General features: G+C 43.0%; 1 protein-coding gene across 5 annotated transcripts in view; it reads right to left on the bottom strand.

The window, feature by feature from the left end:
* chl1b (cell adhesion molecule L1-like b) overlaps positions 1-7,349 on the bottom strand; it is a 59,408-nt gene extending 52,059 nt beyond the window's left edge. For 4 of the 5 annotated variants that reach the window (XM_049023574.1, XM_049023579.1, XM_049023577.1 and 1 more), the window contains exon 1: positions 7,171-7,349. The gene's annotated coding sequence lies outside the window, so the exon portion shown is untranslated. The remainder of the gene's footprint in view (positions 1-7,170) is intronic. The other variant, XM_049023580.1, reaches the window with a different exon arrangement.
* Positions 7,350-16,401: the final 9,052 nt, after the last annotated feature.

Here is a 16,401-nt window from a genome sequence, read left to right as displayed (position 1 = left end):
GAGCACGTTCCTTCCCACCTTAAGAGGGCTTCGTGTTCAGCAAGGGTGACCCTCTGTGACAAAATCATAAACATTTGCTGCCTTTTACTCATTTTTTCCCCTCAAAATCCATTAATTGCCAAATTAGTCTCTAAGTATCTCGTTCAGCTATAAAACAATGGGTTTATTCTTTTTGGTCTCGGTGAAATAGCTGAACGGGCAGAATGATTAGTGACGCTGTTCACCTTAACAAGTCATCGAATCGGTGTAACACCACGATAATCTGACCATGAAGCAATACATTTGGAGCTGACAGATATGCTAAAGTCAGGAAGTTAAGCAGTGGGATTTCTTTGCACGTCCTCCGCTGAGAATGATGAAATATAATGTCATCTGTCTTTTTGATATGTAAAAATGTCCAGTGCCTCAGCCTCTTTGGAAAGGTCCCCGGCCTCTTCCAGTCCCTCTATGGATGGGTGCCTCGCCTCACCACTGCAGCTATTATTCAGCATGCTGATGGTCCCCTTAGAGATACTGCAGCCTGACACTTTAATAGAGTCGCATGCCGTGCTGACCATGCATATGCACCCTGTTAACGCCGCGTCACTCCTGGGAGGGTTGATACTTACATGAACATCCATCATTGGGGGTTAGAGTTATTGACTTATAGCACCCGCAGCTACACTAAACGCATAAAAACTGGTCCCCCCTGCACACCTTAGATTCCCACCCAGCAACAAACAAAAAAAATTCTGCAAGCTTCCCTCTTTATTTCCTTAGTGATGAAAATCAGCCTAAGTATGAATAATCTGTATTGTAAGATTTTTTACATGTTAAATTTTACCATACAGCTGATTACATGTACAGAATTTTGCGGATCTGCTACAAAACAAACAAAGCTATTATCACACATAACAAGTCACCTTAATATTATATCCCAACCTTACAGCCTAACCCTGCACCCTAACCGTAACCTTACAGCCTAACCCTGCACCCTAACCGTAACCTTACAGCCTAACCCTGCACCCTAACCGTAACCTTACAGCCTAACCCTGCACCCTAACCGTAACCTTACAGCCTAACCCTGCACCCTAACCGTAACCTTACAGAGCTACTATCACAGCCATTAGAAGCCTGCAGGTTCCCCCAATACCTGCAATTTCCACTGTTGTCAGCTTTGTAGTTCCAGTCTTTTGTCATGTTTTCTAAGCAAAGAATCAAAAATGTCAGGACGTGAAATACATCATGCAGAGATGTCACTGTTTGGTGAAATATCCTGCATTCCTGTTCATTTTGAGAATGTTTGTGTTTAATGAGGCAACATGCAGAACATCTCATTTCACTGAAACAAATTGCTTTTTCAGTTGCATATATAAATAACATGAAAACAATGGCAACCAATTTTCTTTGACATTTAAATATTTTCCCTCAAAAATGCTTAAAATAAACAATGTTTTAAAAAAGACTATGTTTCAGTTCATTAGCACCGAAGAGCAGAAACAGTTCTGCAAGAATGTGCTTTTTATTACTATGACATTGGAAGCCTGCTTTTTTCATAGGAGTGTGAAACTGGAAGTTATTGACAAGCGGGTTTCTCATGGAAGCATTATTCTGGCTTTGGAAACCGAAATGTTGCCCTTTTTAGAAAAGCTGCTCTCGCAATGAGTGTATTTCCTATTTTCCAGTTAAAATGCAAAAGTATTATCAGCAGAATAGGAACATTTTTGAGTGTGATTTCTCAAGAATAATCCTCAAGCAAGGAAGTCTAGAGGACACAGCTCCAGCCAAATGGATCAGTCCGCGCCGCCCACCCCCCCGAGATATTCTGGGAAGCGCCGGCTGAACATGTGCGATACCGGTGACCTCCCTCGATGTTTGTCCTTCAGTATTACCTTTGCAGATTAATTGTCCGTGCTGCCTGGCTGTAATTGATGGTGCCCGCACAGTGGCCCCGATAAGGCAACGGCCCATGTGATGCAATATGAGGCTGATCCACTTGGCAAACGGAAGCCATGCTTACTACGCTTGGTATCCGGCGCTCTGTACTGTAGTGATCTGATCCCCAGTGCCACCTCGCCTGCTACCTCATTAAAGAAGCGGGAACATGCAGATTTTTGCAGAGCTAATCTGAGGATTTATGAATATTTCATGGAACCAAACAATGTAGACGGCATCTTCCCCGTCATGAGCAGTCAGTGTGAAGGAGATGCCCCTAGGTGGCACACTGCTACACTCAGCGCTCATGAGCTCACCATGCATCTCATCAGCACTTTAGCCCACTACACTTAAAGAACTATTTTCCTGACATGGATTTGCATTGGATTCCACACCAAGTCACCAAGTCATATCGCTGTTTTGTAACAACTTGTGTCTTGTTTTCTCTTGATTCCTGTTGAGTGGATCCCTGCCGGTCATTAGCTTAATATAATTCCCAAGGGACCGTTTATCCAACATCTCAGCTATTATTTACATTTTCACGGTACCAGGGCCACACGCACATGTGATATTACATGGTCGGACACCAGAAGATGAACGCGTCAATTTACAAAGACAATCAAGGATATTTGGCGGAGGATGAAATTAAGAAGGAAAAAAAAATCCCATTTTACTCCTCATAGATTTCCAATCCAAATCCTTCTTCCAGAAAACAGTCGACAGTTTCCACTGACTCCTTATTAGATGGTGAAAGAGGTAAAGATGATGACATTTTTTTGCCATTTTATGTGGAATTCCCCAGAAGGTTCAAAAATAAACAGCCAAACCTTGTACTCTCTGGCATATCGAACCGACTCAAAATTAGATGAACTGTGATAGTACGTTATAAAGAATTCATATCTCTGTGCTGCATAAATGAGGTTCTGTGTTTTGTAGTACCATACTTGTGTCTTTTTTCCCCTTAATTGCACACAGATAATGACATATGAACACTGAGCCGTACATCCTAATGTCCCGGTACTTACATGCTCGCATAGCAAAATGGATGTGAAATGATTTTATTACAGGTAACATAAAACTGTATATTATGAGGGTACTAATGATTTAAACTTTTTACCAATTGAGTAGCAATTATAAGGTTATTTCAGATGTGGAACACTGAGCTGATAACCTTCATGAAAAGCTTGGTAATCCACATTTATTAGGTAGTACTAGAGCCATCTGGTCATAGTAGATGATTGGTGATGTATAAACCATTATCTCTTCCACTACTTTCAATATCATTTCAGTTTCTAGGCTAGTGGATCCTTTTCGGTCTCCGCAGTTAGAGCAAGGAAAGGAAACATCAATTTAAGGTCTTTATGGGTTCCCATCCTGCTCCTCTGCTGCTGAACCTGTAATCATCGCTCACCTTCAAATAAAAAACTGAATGACAAAATGCATAAACTGCACACACTAAAAGTGCAATTCATTCAAACAAAATGATCGAGGGGCTTCGGTCATTTTCATACTACAGAACCACAAATGGGAAAATCAAGCATGTTCTCTTCAGTAAGGCAGGTAGGAAAAAAAAACCAAATGCATTTATATGAATTATTAATATTGCGGGGACGATTCTCCCAGACTCATGAAGGTGTGGAGGAATTATGCAAATTATCAGTTGGAGAGACACAGGCAGCCGTGGAGTCCAGTCGTGCACAGTCACAGCACCGATACCGGCTGAGGGTTCAGTCATTTAAAATGGAACAGAGCAGCCAATCAGGGGCTTGGAAGAGCCTGCTGAAATTTTTATGCACTGAAATCTGTTCTGTATCGCAAATCATTGACATTGCACCACTTTTCCCCGAAGTGTTTTATAATTCAGTATGGGAGCGACATCTGTATTTCTGCAGCCACACGTCCCACACTGTGCAGCACAGGAATGCAGGCACTCGTTATTCCCCTTTTTCGCTGTATTACTGTAGCTCCGCGATGAAGCATCAGCGGCTTGGAGTCGCTGTTGCTGAACAGGAGGCATGAGTCACGACAGGGCGCTGCCTGTCAAACCGAACAGAGCTGTGCAAGCAAACACAGCGGCCGTCAATGCAGAAGTTTGCCGGCCTCCTTTTTAAATCATGCTACATAATTTACTTTTTGCTTCATGTTCTCCCTGAAGGAATCAACCACAGTTGCTGGGCCAGAGCTTGTGGGCCTGCAGAATGTCAGCTAAAAGGCGCAGCGGGGAGCTGCTGGACACATAACTAGCCCAATTACTGGCTTTTAATTGAACTGGGGCATGATGAGGAAGGTTCGACCTACTTCTTCACACAAAGCTTCAGCAGCCCGAATAAACTGAGTCTTTGGAGAAGGAGAGATCTCTAGAGTCCCAAAGAGGGTGTCTGATATTAAAGCAACTTCTGATTCGTAGAAAAGGCAAAATTACAATTAAATGCCAAGTAACCTGTGTTGTTTCATCCCATAACATCCATCCATCCATCCATCCATTTTCCAAACCGCTTATCTTACTGGGTCGTGGGGGGTCCGGAGCCTATCCCAGAAGCAATGGGCATGAGGCAGGGAACAACCCAGGATGGGGGGCCAGCCCATCGCAGGGCACACTCACACACCATTCACACACACTTGCACTCCTACGGGCAATTTAGCGACTCCAATTAGCCTCAGCATGTTTTTGCACTGTGGGGGGAAACTGGAGTACCCGGAGGAAACCCCACGACGACATGGGGAGAATATGCAAACTCCACACACATGTGACCCAGGCGGAGACTCGAACCTGGGTCCCAGAGGTGTGAGGCAACAGTACTAAACGCCGCACCACCATGCCGCCCCCGATCCCATAACAACTAACCATGTTTTCCGTCATTGAAATAATGTCACTAAAGGGCATTTGGTTGCAGTAAGAGGTTCAACCATAGTTTACGATAAAAAATAACCTCTCATTTGTACCCTTTTCATTCCCTGAGAGGCATGAAAGGGGTGAATCGCGGTACAATTGACCTTTATACAGTTTCTCAGTTGGATAATTTTGGCAGGTTATATGTCATAGTGAAGAACGATGAAACATCATCTGACCAGAGAAATAAAATAGCATGAAAACAAATATATACAAAGACGTTTCACGCATCCTAGTTTGTTTACCGTGACATTCAATACTTGACTCTCACTACCAGGAACAGTAGGGATATTTGATTGGATACATATTTATGTGGCATGCATCCGTTAGATCTATGATGATATTGTAATTCGATGACAGTTGCTCGTCATGGTAACTAAAACAATGTGGCCCCTTTGGTCGTGACACCATTCAGACCTCCATGTCTCTTCCTTCTCCCAGCAAAGTGATGCTGCATGAACAGCAGACATTCATGTTTCCTGCATCAAAGTGCCAAAAACATCAGAAATGGCAGAATTTCACACCGCTATTTTCTATGAGGTCAGCACTAGACCGTTCCCGCCGTCAACCTCTCAGCGGTCACCTGGAGGAAATGGATGCAGTCTGTCTGCCAAGGCAATACTGCAGGCAGACCTGACGAGCCCCTCGCTGTGGGCTTCCAGGGTCGTTCAGGGTACTTGGCAGGATGAGCGTGGGCTTGTGCAGAATGCAAAGTCATTGTCTCTGGAGGTAAGAAGTGCATGACGGGCTGTGTGCTCCATGGGAGGCTGGGTATGGATGCTGACAGACAGGCGGAGCAAAGGAGGCTAAAGTGCAACTGGAGGCAGATGAGCAAACCGCAAACCAGAGGCAGGCACATGATGCATTCTAGGCAAAAGCAAGCACTTTACAGGGAGAGACCATTTGGAATGAAGCACTTGGAACCACAAAATTGTACTGCATAAGCAGTATGGAATGGATGGATGATGCATGGATGGATGTATGGACGGATGGATGATGGGTGGATGTATGGATGGATGGATGTATGGATGTATGTATGGATGGATGGATGGATGGATGGATGTATGTATGGTTGGATGATGGATGTATGGATGTATGGATGGATGATGGATGGATGATGGATGGATGGAAATCATATGCTAGGAGTCCAAATCAGCAAACTACGTAGGCTTCTTGTGTACTTCAATGTAAAATGAAGCCATTCGGAGCACTAACAAGTTAATCACATGAAGGTTCCACAATGGACATATTTAACTTTGTAATATTCATTTGTAATAATAATAAAAAAAATAATAATCTTATGATATGTTTCAATAAAAACTGAAAAATACATATAAATGCCAAGTGCTGATTAAATGTAGTAGGAAATCCTTGTGGTAAAAAGGACTGTCCATTAGCAGTCTGCATTGGTAATAGAGGTTTCAGAAAAAAAACAGTGGATTTAGATTTGTGCTTGAAGAACACGTTTAAAACGGAATCAACATTATGTCACCAAGCTGAATAATTTTCACCGCCGAGTTTTTGCAGTTTCCCTTGTTAATGTGCTGTAAGCTCATGGCTCTGGAACGCAATATAAACTGTCATGCAGACAGAATCTTCAAAATGACCAAACTTATGAATTCTGATACACACCCATGCCCCCCCCACATAGACACACACACACACACGCGTAGCAGAGACGGTACTGTAGACTGTGCTGAATAAACCTCGTCTAGCAAAACACATAGATTGTTTTATACATGGTAAGGTGAGTAGAATAAGAATTTTTGAATGATACAATCAACGTCAAGCCACTTTTGAGGTTCGAGTATGTCGGCGATTTACTCGATATAATTCAATGCAAAAACAAAATTAAAGAGAAAGAATCGAAAGAAGCAAACGTAGCTCACGGAAACATTGCACTATTATTTCAGTATATCATGAACTGCAGTGGGTTGCTATGCAACAAAGCTAGTCATATTTAATTTTTTGATCCAGAGACAGTCATGCTTTGAAATTTAATTTAACCTGAAACAGATAATCATCATCATTTGGGATCTCTATGGAATTAGTTAATAGACAGGAGGGTAGGGACGGATCGCAATCGCTTCAAGTAATTCCCTGTGTCCTGAATACATGATGAATACATATTTGCAGGCTTTTCTCCACTAAGTGCATCTGATATTACTCTTATTCCGCTTCGTTCTTTACAGTACGTTACCAATTCATCGATCAGCAAAACTACACTACTCCCACATCAAGATCTAAGAAGACGAATCCATCAACTTTAAGAGAAATTAACTTTGGGAAGCGTTCGGAGTGATCGCAACGGCCAGTGAAGATTCACAGACACCGTTTTACAGGCTAAAGGCGAGACGGGCTCCTACCTTCAGGAGAGACTCGGTCTGCTGCAGCGGACGGGATCCCGTTAGATGTGCGTGTAAAGCGCAGCGGCAGCGAAGCACCGGCGACGGGAGGAGCTACTGCGCGGTGCGAAGGGAAGAGAGGAGGAAAGGGAGAGAGGAGGAAGGGGTGAGATGAAGAAGGGGAAGGGAGGAAAGTTTCCTCCTACAAACACACTAAGATAAAAGATCAACATCAGCAGCTTTTTGGATGCTCCGGTACACGGGGGGACCTTGTCAAAACTGGCTGTAATTTCATCACTACTGGCCAATTTTTCCTCTACAATTAGGCTGACAAAGACACTGGGATTTATCCCACTTTAAAAACACGACTGATATTTCGATGGACCTGATGTATATCGGATGGCAGAGGTCAGTATTACAGCAGATCAACAGCTGTAAGGTGAATCACAGAAAATGCACAAAAAGCCTCATATATGCCCAAGATCCACTTATTTTACTGCAGTATATTTAAGGTAATTTTTCCCCTTTCAAATCCACTGCTTTTTTGTATTCAGAAGGAAAAATGTGAGCAGATCGGGGTTAATTAATAGATACCACAGTCCGCCACTGCTCCGATATTTCAGCACCCTAGACAGCAGCTGCAGCAGAAACTGGAGAAGTGATTAACATTAATCACATCTGTAGATGAGAAATCCGGCTATTTTAGTGAATTTAATCGCCGTGTGACAACAGCTGTTTGCTGCATGAACTGAGGACATTTGGGTGGCATGAATTAAGTGATGAGGTGTTTCCAGCACAGATACCGTACAGATCTGCAGGTCTGAAATCTACTTTAATTCATCTAGGCCTATTTTCCTGTTTCTTAATTAGTAAGTATCGGGTTTATATCTCTCATAAATCTCTATTCTCACATTTTAATTATGCTCTATGCCTTGTTATGCCATGAACAAATTGTTGATTTTTATTGGCAGTTGTCTTGTGTCGTGTGCACTGCACACAGTAATCTCACTGCACTCTAACTAATGCACATGGAGAAACAGAAGATAATGATCAAACCTAATAGGGTTTTCATTTTTATCTGCCTGTGGTCTTCTACTAATTTCACGAGTAGAATGGACAGTGGACTTAATGAAGGAGTTACTCCATCCTTAAGATATAAGATTTCCTAGCAAATATTATTATTATTAATAATAATAATAATAATAATAATAATGATAATAATCATGATCAACATCGTCACTAACATAAACATCACGGCTGACAGCTCCCTGTCCAAAGCAAAGTGTGGCCAGTCGACACCCCTCAGAATCAGGCACCCTTGACGGGCACCTATGTCGCCTATAGGCCCCGAGTCTATGCAGTTGGTCACAAAAATTCCATGCTGGCTTAACATTTGTTACATCCACTGCTGTGAAACATGGCCACAGAGGAACTCCTCTAGTAATTTCTTAAAATATTGAAATGAGAGATTATTTTTCCCTTTATGCACTGCTGTCTCTCCAGGGCGACTCCTAATGTTCACATAAAAATCAGCCTCCAGACTCTTACTGCTTCTTAGCTCAGAATTCTTTGGAGTCGTCTGCTTGGTGTTGGGCTCATAGTGAAAATGGATCCCTCAGCATCTTCCACTGGCTATCCACCCCCCACCGGGCACACATACAGTACGCACACACATACGCACACACATACGCACACACATACGCACACACATACGCACAAACATACGCACACACATACGCACAAACATACGCACACACATACGCACACACATACGCACACACATACACACAAACATACGCACACACATACGCACAAACATACGCACACACACACACATACACACAAACATACGCACACACATACACACAAACATACGCACACACATACACACAAACATACGCACACACATACACACAAACATACGCACACACATACACACAAACATACGCACACACATACACACAAACATACGCACACACATACACACAAACATACGCACACACATACACACAAACATACGCACACACATACACACAAACATACGCACACACATACACACAAACATACGCACACACATACGCACACACAGTCCGATTCTTATAGTGAGGACATGAAGCCTGATTCTGTCGGCAGCGTTGACTGGCTATCCATGCCCCATGCACACACACACACACAGACGCACACTCACACATGCACATATACACACACATACACACACGCACACTCACACATGCACATATACACACACATACACACGCACACTCACACACGCACACTCACACATGCACATATACACGCACGGCCTGGATCTTATACTGACGATATGAAGGCCAATTCCTCATCGCCATCGCTGTTCGGTTTGCAGACAGAAGGTAACTCCGTCAGAGGTGTCACGCTCCACAGCAGTACCATGAGTGAAATCAGTCGCTACCTCTCTTTCTCTCTCTCTCTCCCTCCCTCCCTCTGGTACCTCCGTGGGGCAGGACCCCCCCCCCCCCACCCCCACTGATGTCCTTTAGGCTGTTTAATGAGAATAAATGGCCTGGAAATAAATATCCAGCCTGTTTTTTTTTTAACCCTTTCACTTATTTACTTGCCTCTTTTTTTTAGTGACAGATCGTATTGCCAGGCGGTCTGCAGCACTGCTTAGTGACATACATTCATTCAGAAGCGAAGGATCGCGAACGCCTGTCTCTCTCTCATTGGGTTGCAAATAAGAATCCCATTAAGGTAATGCTTTGCTGAACTGACCGACGGTGAGTGTTCCCTCTGTATGCCACCAATTTATATAATTAAGGAATCATGTTCACAATGTTAAATATTTCACATTCCTGCAATAATACTGTACTATTGTGTGTGTGTATGTGGTTATGTGTTCCAGTAGGGCACAGCACTGGGAGAACAATTTACGTTGAGGCTCCAATAAATCAGGGTTTATTACCAAAAATGAAACACAATCGGGGAATCAGAAAGTAAAGGAACCACAAGGGGTCAACTGCAAACTGGTGAGACAGAAATAGCCAAAATAAACCAAGAAGGAACGGAACAAGAACAGGTACTTAAATACATACAGAGAACAAATCTAACAAGGAGCAGGTGTAGAATATAATCAAGTCAATCAATCAGGACAAGCATGAGACAACAAGAAACAGGTGGAATAAGTTACACAGAGGTCAATTCTTTGCTTAGCTCTGTGAGGAAGTGTCAGTGTCTCTGAGTTGTGGTTGCTGAACAGGAGGCATGTTTGATGACGGGGCGCTGCCTGTCCAACTGAATGGAACTATGGAAGCAAACATAGGGGGTGTCAATACACAAGTTTGCCGGCCTCCGTATATGTATATGTATATATGTATATGTATGTGTATATATATATGTGTATGTATATATATATGTATTTATGTGTGTTTGTGTGTGTGTATGTATGTATATATATATATGTGTGTGTGTGTGTGTGTGGATGGATGGATGGATGGATGGATGGGAGATGTTACTGAACAACTGAGTGAAATTGTACTGTTTATTGTATTCCTAAATTGAATAGGGGTATATTCTTGTATTTAGCTTTCCACACTTCAGAGGTTATAACAGAGGTTATAACAGAGGTTATAACAGAGGTTATACATGATAGGCTGGGGCTGGTGTGGAGCTGGCATCTCATCCTTGGGAGTTTTGTCCTGCTGTTATGTTCTTTGTTTATTCAGTACGAAATTTGAAAAAAGGAGATTATATTTTTAACGACTTGTACTTAAATGAATGTCTGTTTAAGAGATGAGATGAGTTATTGCTTTTCATGCGCTGGACTTTGGTCTCAAAGTATCTAAGGATAGCAGGCAAACAGGGATGCTTTGCCGATTCAGACGGACACGTCTCATGGACAGGCAAAGTCGAAAGAAGAAATGTTTTCCAGCTGTCTGTCGATGACAGTAAGGTTTCCCGTAACAGAACTGAACAACCGTGGAAATTAGGCACATCACACACAGGTGGCTGGCTGCCAGTATGAATAAACGGAATGAATAAAAAATGTAGTAAGTAAGAAAATCCCGTTTAGTGAATCATAAATTTCATGAATCCTCAGTTGTAAACAATTGGGCCATGGAGTGAAAAAATGAAAATGACACGACAACAGCTCATCTCTGTGCCCTTTCTTTTAACAAAGCTTTTTAACAATTTACCAAGTTTGTGGCCCGAATTTGTTTCTGTGACGCAACATTGTGAGTAGAGCTCTAGCACAAGAAAGGCATTGTCTCCTTGTGCTTCCCGGACAAGCTGTTTCCGCAGTTAGTCTTTTAGGCACATTTTTACCGCGGCCTTTTGCTTCCATTTCTGACTCACAGTAACATGCCGTCCCCTCTAACAGATACGCCCTTTAATGCCGAACTGAGCAACTTCCAAATTTCTACGTGGAAACAGCGAAATATGGCATCTTTGCATACATCTTCACACACATAGCGAGTGACAAATGCCAAAACAAGAGCAGAATGGGGTTATAAGGCTGACACACTTTGCGTAAACACACACACCAGGGTGCAATTACTAAGAAGTTATTCATTAGTATGACACATTAGTACGACACAATGATATTCATCAATATGAGGCAGTGTCTGATTTGTGCTGTTTTAAAGTAAGTTTATCTTAAATTTCACATCAAAAAAATACATTGATAATCAGTTAGACTCGTCGAAATATATATATAAAAAAGTATTTGCACTGTTTTTGACTATGACATACACAGTGCTGATAGACCTACGTGCCCTTTGCCTAATCGATTGATCTCCCAGGTCCTTAAAGTACCTGCTGTCATGTTTACGATTGTGGTCTCCTGAAAGCATGCTATGTTAAGCTACAGTTTAGATGTTCCTGAAGCTTTTATGCACATAGCAGTTGTAACCCAGTTGGGGTTAAGTAATAATTCTGCTCTTCCCGCATACAGGATACATTTGAGAAAGCACAAACGTGTTTGAGGAAGTACATTGCTGAAGAATATCACCCGTTTTCATTCAATATTAATGGCAGCAAAAAGAGATGCTGTTTTCCTCTGGCAGTCATCACCATTCCTGGAGAACAGTCCCTTCTGACTGTGTAACTTCATTGTGGACTTTCCCAGAATCCACTGCTCTAAATGAGCTACACAGCAACAAATAAAATTATCACGTAATAGCTGCAGTAATAGCCAGTGTGGTGCATCTCTTACTGGGATTACTGTGAATATTGACGTCGGAAGCTTTTAGTATCTCACCTGGTAATCAACTTGCAGAAACAATTTTATTTGCTTGGTTACTTTTAATCCTCAGTATATCGCCGTGAGTATGAAGGTGCAACGTGCAATTTAAAAAAGATATATATACAAGAAGCATTCTAGTGAAAATACCGAAAATGACTGTAAATAACGAGTGTAACCAGAGCAGGGTTTGGAGGCGTGCAGTACAATCCTGCCAGATTTCTACAAGGAATTAATTTAAGGTCATTGGAGAAAAACGATGTCATTGCCGGAGAGATTCACTTTGGTCACACGAAATATCAGTGTTCTAGGATTAAGTTTTAATCATTTCTTTTTTGTAAAATCTAGACTATAGTTGTCATCTTTTGTAGCTTATTTATTAATAAATTTATTTTAAAAAAAAAGTGACATGTAACCTCAAGATTTATATGCATCTTCCAGCTGACCCGGACTGGACGGCAGATCATCAGAGCAGGAATCAGCACTGTAGCAGAAATAACACTTTCTCTGTGCATAATCATTATCCATGATCTCATCGCGACTCTTTTATGTTTGTCATGCATTATCAGATCAGGGACAGGATCGCACACCCATCCGGGGAGCAGAGAAGCGACAATGGTGTAACTGCTAAAGTGGGGGCTCTGTACGTGTCATAAAAAAGGTGTGTTTGTCAGGGACGGATTACGGACCGAGCCAGCGGGGCCGCTGCCCAGGGGCCCTTGGGGTGCAGGGGGCCCGTGGGGCCCCTAGCCCAAAACAATTTGTAACGCTTATCAACAATGTATTTTCGTTTGTCTATTTTAGAGGGCCTACATTCTTTGATCCTCTGCCTACAAGGGCCCCTGACCCTATAGTGAGGGCGTTTGGCTGCCAAGGGCCCTTGAATTGTGGTGGTTGTGGTGGTGGTGCTGTAGGTGGGGGGAACGTTTTGCCCAGGAGCCCACACAACCCATAACCCGTCCCTGGTGTTTGTCCTTTCGCTAACCGAACTCATATGAAGTTTAGTATGCACCCCACCCCCCCGAATACCCCATGCTAGATAATAGGTTGGAAGATAGACAGCAATGAATTTTTCATATTATACATAAATGCGATGCGCAAAGAATGATCACATGACGTGTATTACAAGCGTGCGGTTGCAGCAGATCATCCACAGTGCATTGTGCTGATGAGCTTAAAAGAAAGGTTTTCTAAGGTCATTTTCTGATGTGAAAGAATTTAACATGCGGTAATTAAATTCTTCACTGGGCGAGTGCAATGCAATGATGGTGCATTCATGCAGGTAATTATATTTGCACTCACTCTTGGTCACATTGGTCAAGCGGCGCTCATGTATCAGCTCTCAGCACTATGTGAGAAAGACTTCAAAGATGCAGCAGCTCGATATTTGAAAATTGTCGCGTTTCACTTTGTACTTTCTGAGATATGAGGAGAATCTCACCGCCATCTTTGCTTTCTTCGAGCTGAATGAACAGTTCACAGGGCACTTTCGCAGATCGCACGACCCCGCAGACTGTAGGGCAATTCATTTTGTAAAAATCTCATGTAATTCCCTTGATGAAGTTAAAAGATCAGAACAAAGGACGGACTTCCTCATCCAGATACTTATTTGAATCACTTTCCCGGGAGCAGCTCATAACAACCTAATAGAATTTGTCCCCGGAGACACCAGGGGTGTGTTATTTTGTCACTTTCAATCAAATGCTTTCCTGATCTGTCAAACAGGGATTTGCACCTCAGTCGTTTGGCCAGCACAGCTCATCTGGGGGAGGGGAGTTCCGGGTTGATAGATTGTGGACATCAAGGTGTGCAGCAAAGGTCATCACATTCAGGCTGAAAGCATCGCCCATGCAACATCTGAAATTTGATTGGTCTCGTAGCGTCACTTAAAAAAGTAACAACCAAATATCATATCATTTGAGTGGCATTGCTGTTGTGAACTGAAACACAAGTAAAAGCAATTCCAGCAAAGCTATGCTGGGGTTTTTACTCACTGCTCTAAAAAAATCATATGACTGAAGAAAGTGCATCATTTGCAAATAATAACATACATAAATGCTGAAACAAAAAATGAACCATTATGAAGACTGAAATGTCCCTAGACAGTTTTAGGGTGTTTGTATGATAAATTGCTCTTTGTTTTTTTCCTCTGTGTGTGTGTGTCTGTGTGTTTGTTTTTTGATAGGACAAAGACACTGAACCTCGGTTCCTGCATACATGATAAGGCTGGTTTGCCGGGGCCTGGGTGTGTAGGAATGCAGATCCCGCCCCCCCAGGCCAGGGAAGCTGAGCCAGTATGATAAATGATGTAGTGCTGCAGCCGGCAGCTAGCAGCAGCGGCTAACGCTAACGTTACAGCTAATGTTGCGCGTGCCGCTCATTCACAGGCGGCGCACTCACGCATTTCCCATGAATCCCCTGAATATTCTGCAGATGAAACCCAAACAGAATCCCTGCCATGTATTTTTCCATATCCACTGAAATTCGTGCCAAGGAAATGAGGGAGTCATGCATTGTGGTGTTATTTTATTGGCTCGGAATCGTCAGCGGCTACTGTCGTGTCCTTTATCTTAAATATCTTTTGGCGCGTAAAGTACATGGCAAGGTAAGAAGGGCCAGTCAGAAATACATCTGCAGCTTTTGCACCGTGCCGAAGAACTGCCAGATGGTTGCCATGGAGATATAGGCTGGAAAGGCATGGCATGCGGGAAGTTAATTAACAATGGCCTCGCATGTTATTAGGACTCCGTACAACCACAAGCAAGCCGTCGAATTCAAAATTAGTTTCGTCTGTCGCAGACATGCTTTGTGGTTTTACTCGCCTCTTCCAGGCACAGCACTGGTTTGCCGTTTTTTATGTGTGTCGCAAATCAGAAGCTGTTGGTGGGTCCAATCGGCCTTTGGCACTTTCTTCAGTGACGTGGAGTCTAATGTGCTCATTGTACATCTCCAGTGAGGTATAATCTCAATCAACCGCATGCTGCTTTGTCTCTGGTTCCTCTGTAGAAACCAAAGGGTTCTTAGCTAAAAAGGCAGCCACACAATCCAGGCCATAAATTTGTCTCCTTTGCAAACACGCCCTGGATCTCCATCACAAAGGGCTGCCATGTTGCATGTGGTATCCAAACAATTCTACTGCTTTGAATCAGTTTAAGATTTACAGGATTAGTATTTTACTTATTAGAAGTAATAACAATGATTAAAAGAATTATCATAATATTGACATACTGTTCCCGAGACCTTGACCAGCGTAAGCAGTTTGTAGCAATCCTGTACTGAAAAAGGAATCAGTCACATGACCCACAGTTACACCCAGAAAAAAGAGCTCTGGATGTAGCTTCTGTATTTAATTTCCATCAGGTAGCTTGCAACACAGGAAGTTCCCGGGAATGCTGGGTAATCGCAGACAGCACCCCTACCCCCCTCAAGGACTACAGGAATGCAGCAGCTGACTTATTAAAGTTAACTTCCAGGATCTTATCGGCTGTGAACCCCACTCGTGACGGGTGACCTACATCTCCTCACTTTGTGTTCTCTGTGCTCAGCAAGGGGGCGTCAGTCTCGGGTAAACATCACACACTGTCGATCGGGGGTGGGGGCTTTTTAGGCACGTCACCTGCCACACGCGACGACAGCTAAGTGGGCATAAAACACGCCTGCTGTATGTCTGTCGCCTGCGTGTTACAAAGTCTTTCTAATGCTGACAGGAATGCCGCAGCTGCACAGGTGATCTTTTGTTAGCAGGGAAAAGGCGGAGATGTTGCCAAAAGCCAACTGCAGCTATTCCAGAAATTACGGTACTGCTGTAGGACCAGAGTCTGACCCCAAGTGGCACAAGAAGCAGGTTTCTGTAATGTAATCGGGTTTATTAAGCACTCCGCTGTGGCCTCCATGGTATGTCTTTACTCCTGGCTGCCCATTCATTGGCAAATTAGAAAAGTAACGCCTATTACCGTGTTATACACCTCCCAGAAAGAGGAAAAAGCTTTTAATGCACTAGAGACGGCAGGAGAATGCATCACACCTCCGGGCAA

This window comes from Brienomyrus brachyistius, chromosome 8 (assembly GCF_023856365.1).
Source record: "Brienomyrus brachyistius isolate T26 chromosome 8, BBRACH_0.4, whole genome shotgun sequence".
Taxonomy (NCBI): Eukaryota; Metazoa; Chordata; class Actinopteri; order Osteoglossiformes; family Mormyridae; genus Brienomyrus; species Brienomyrus brachyistius.
This window is presented reverse-complemented; position numbering and strand designations above follow the sequence as displayed.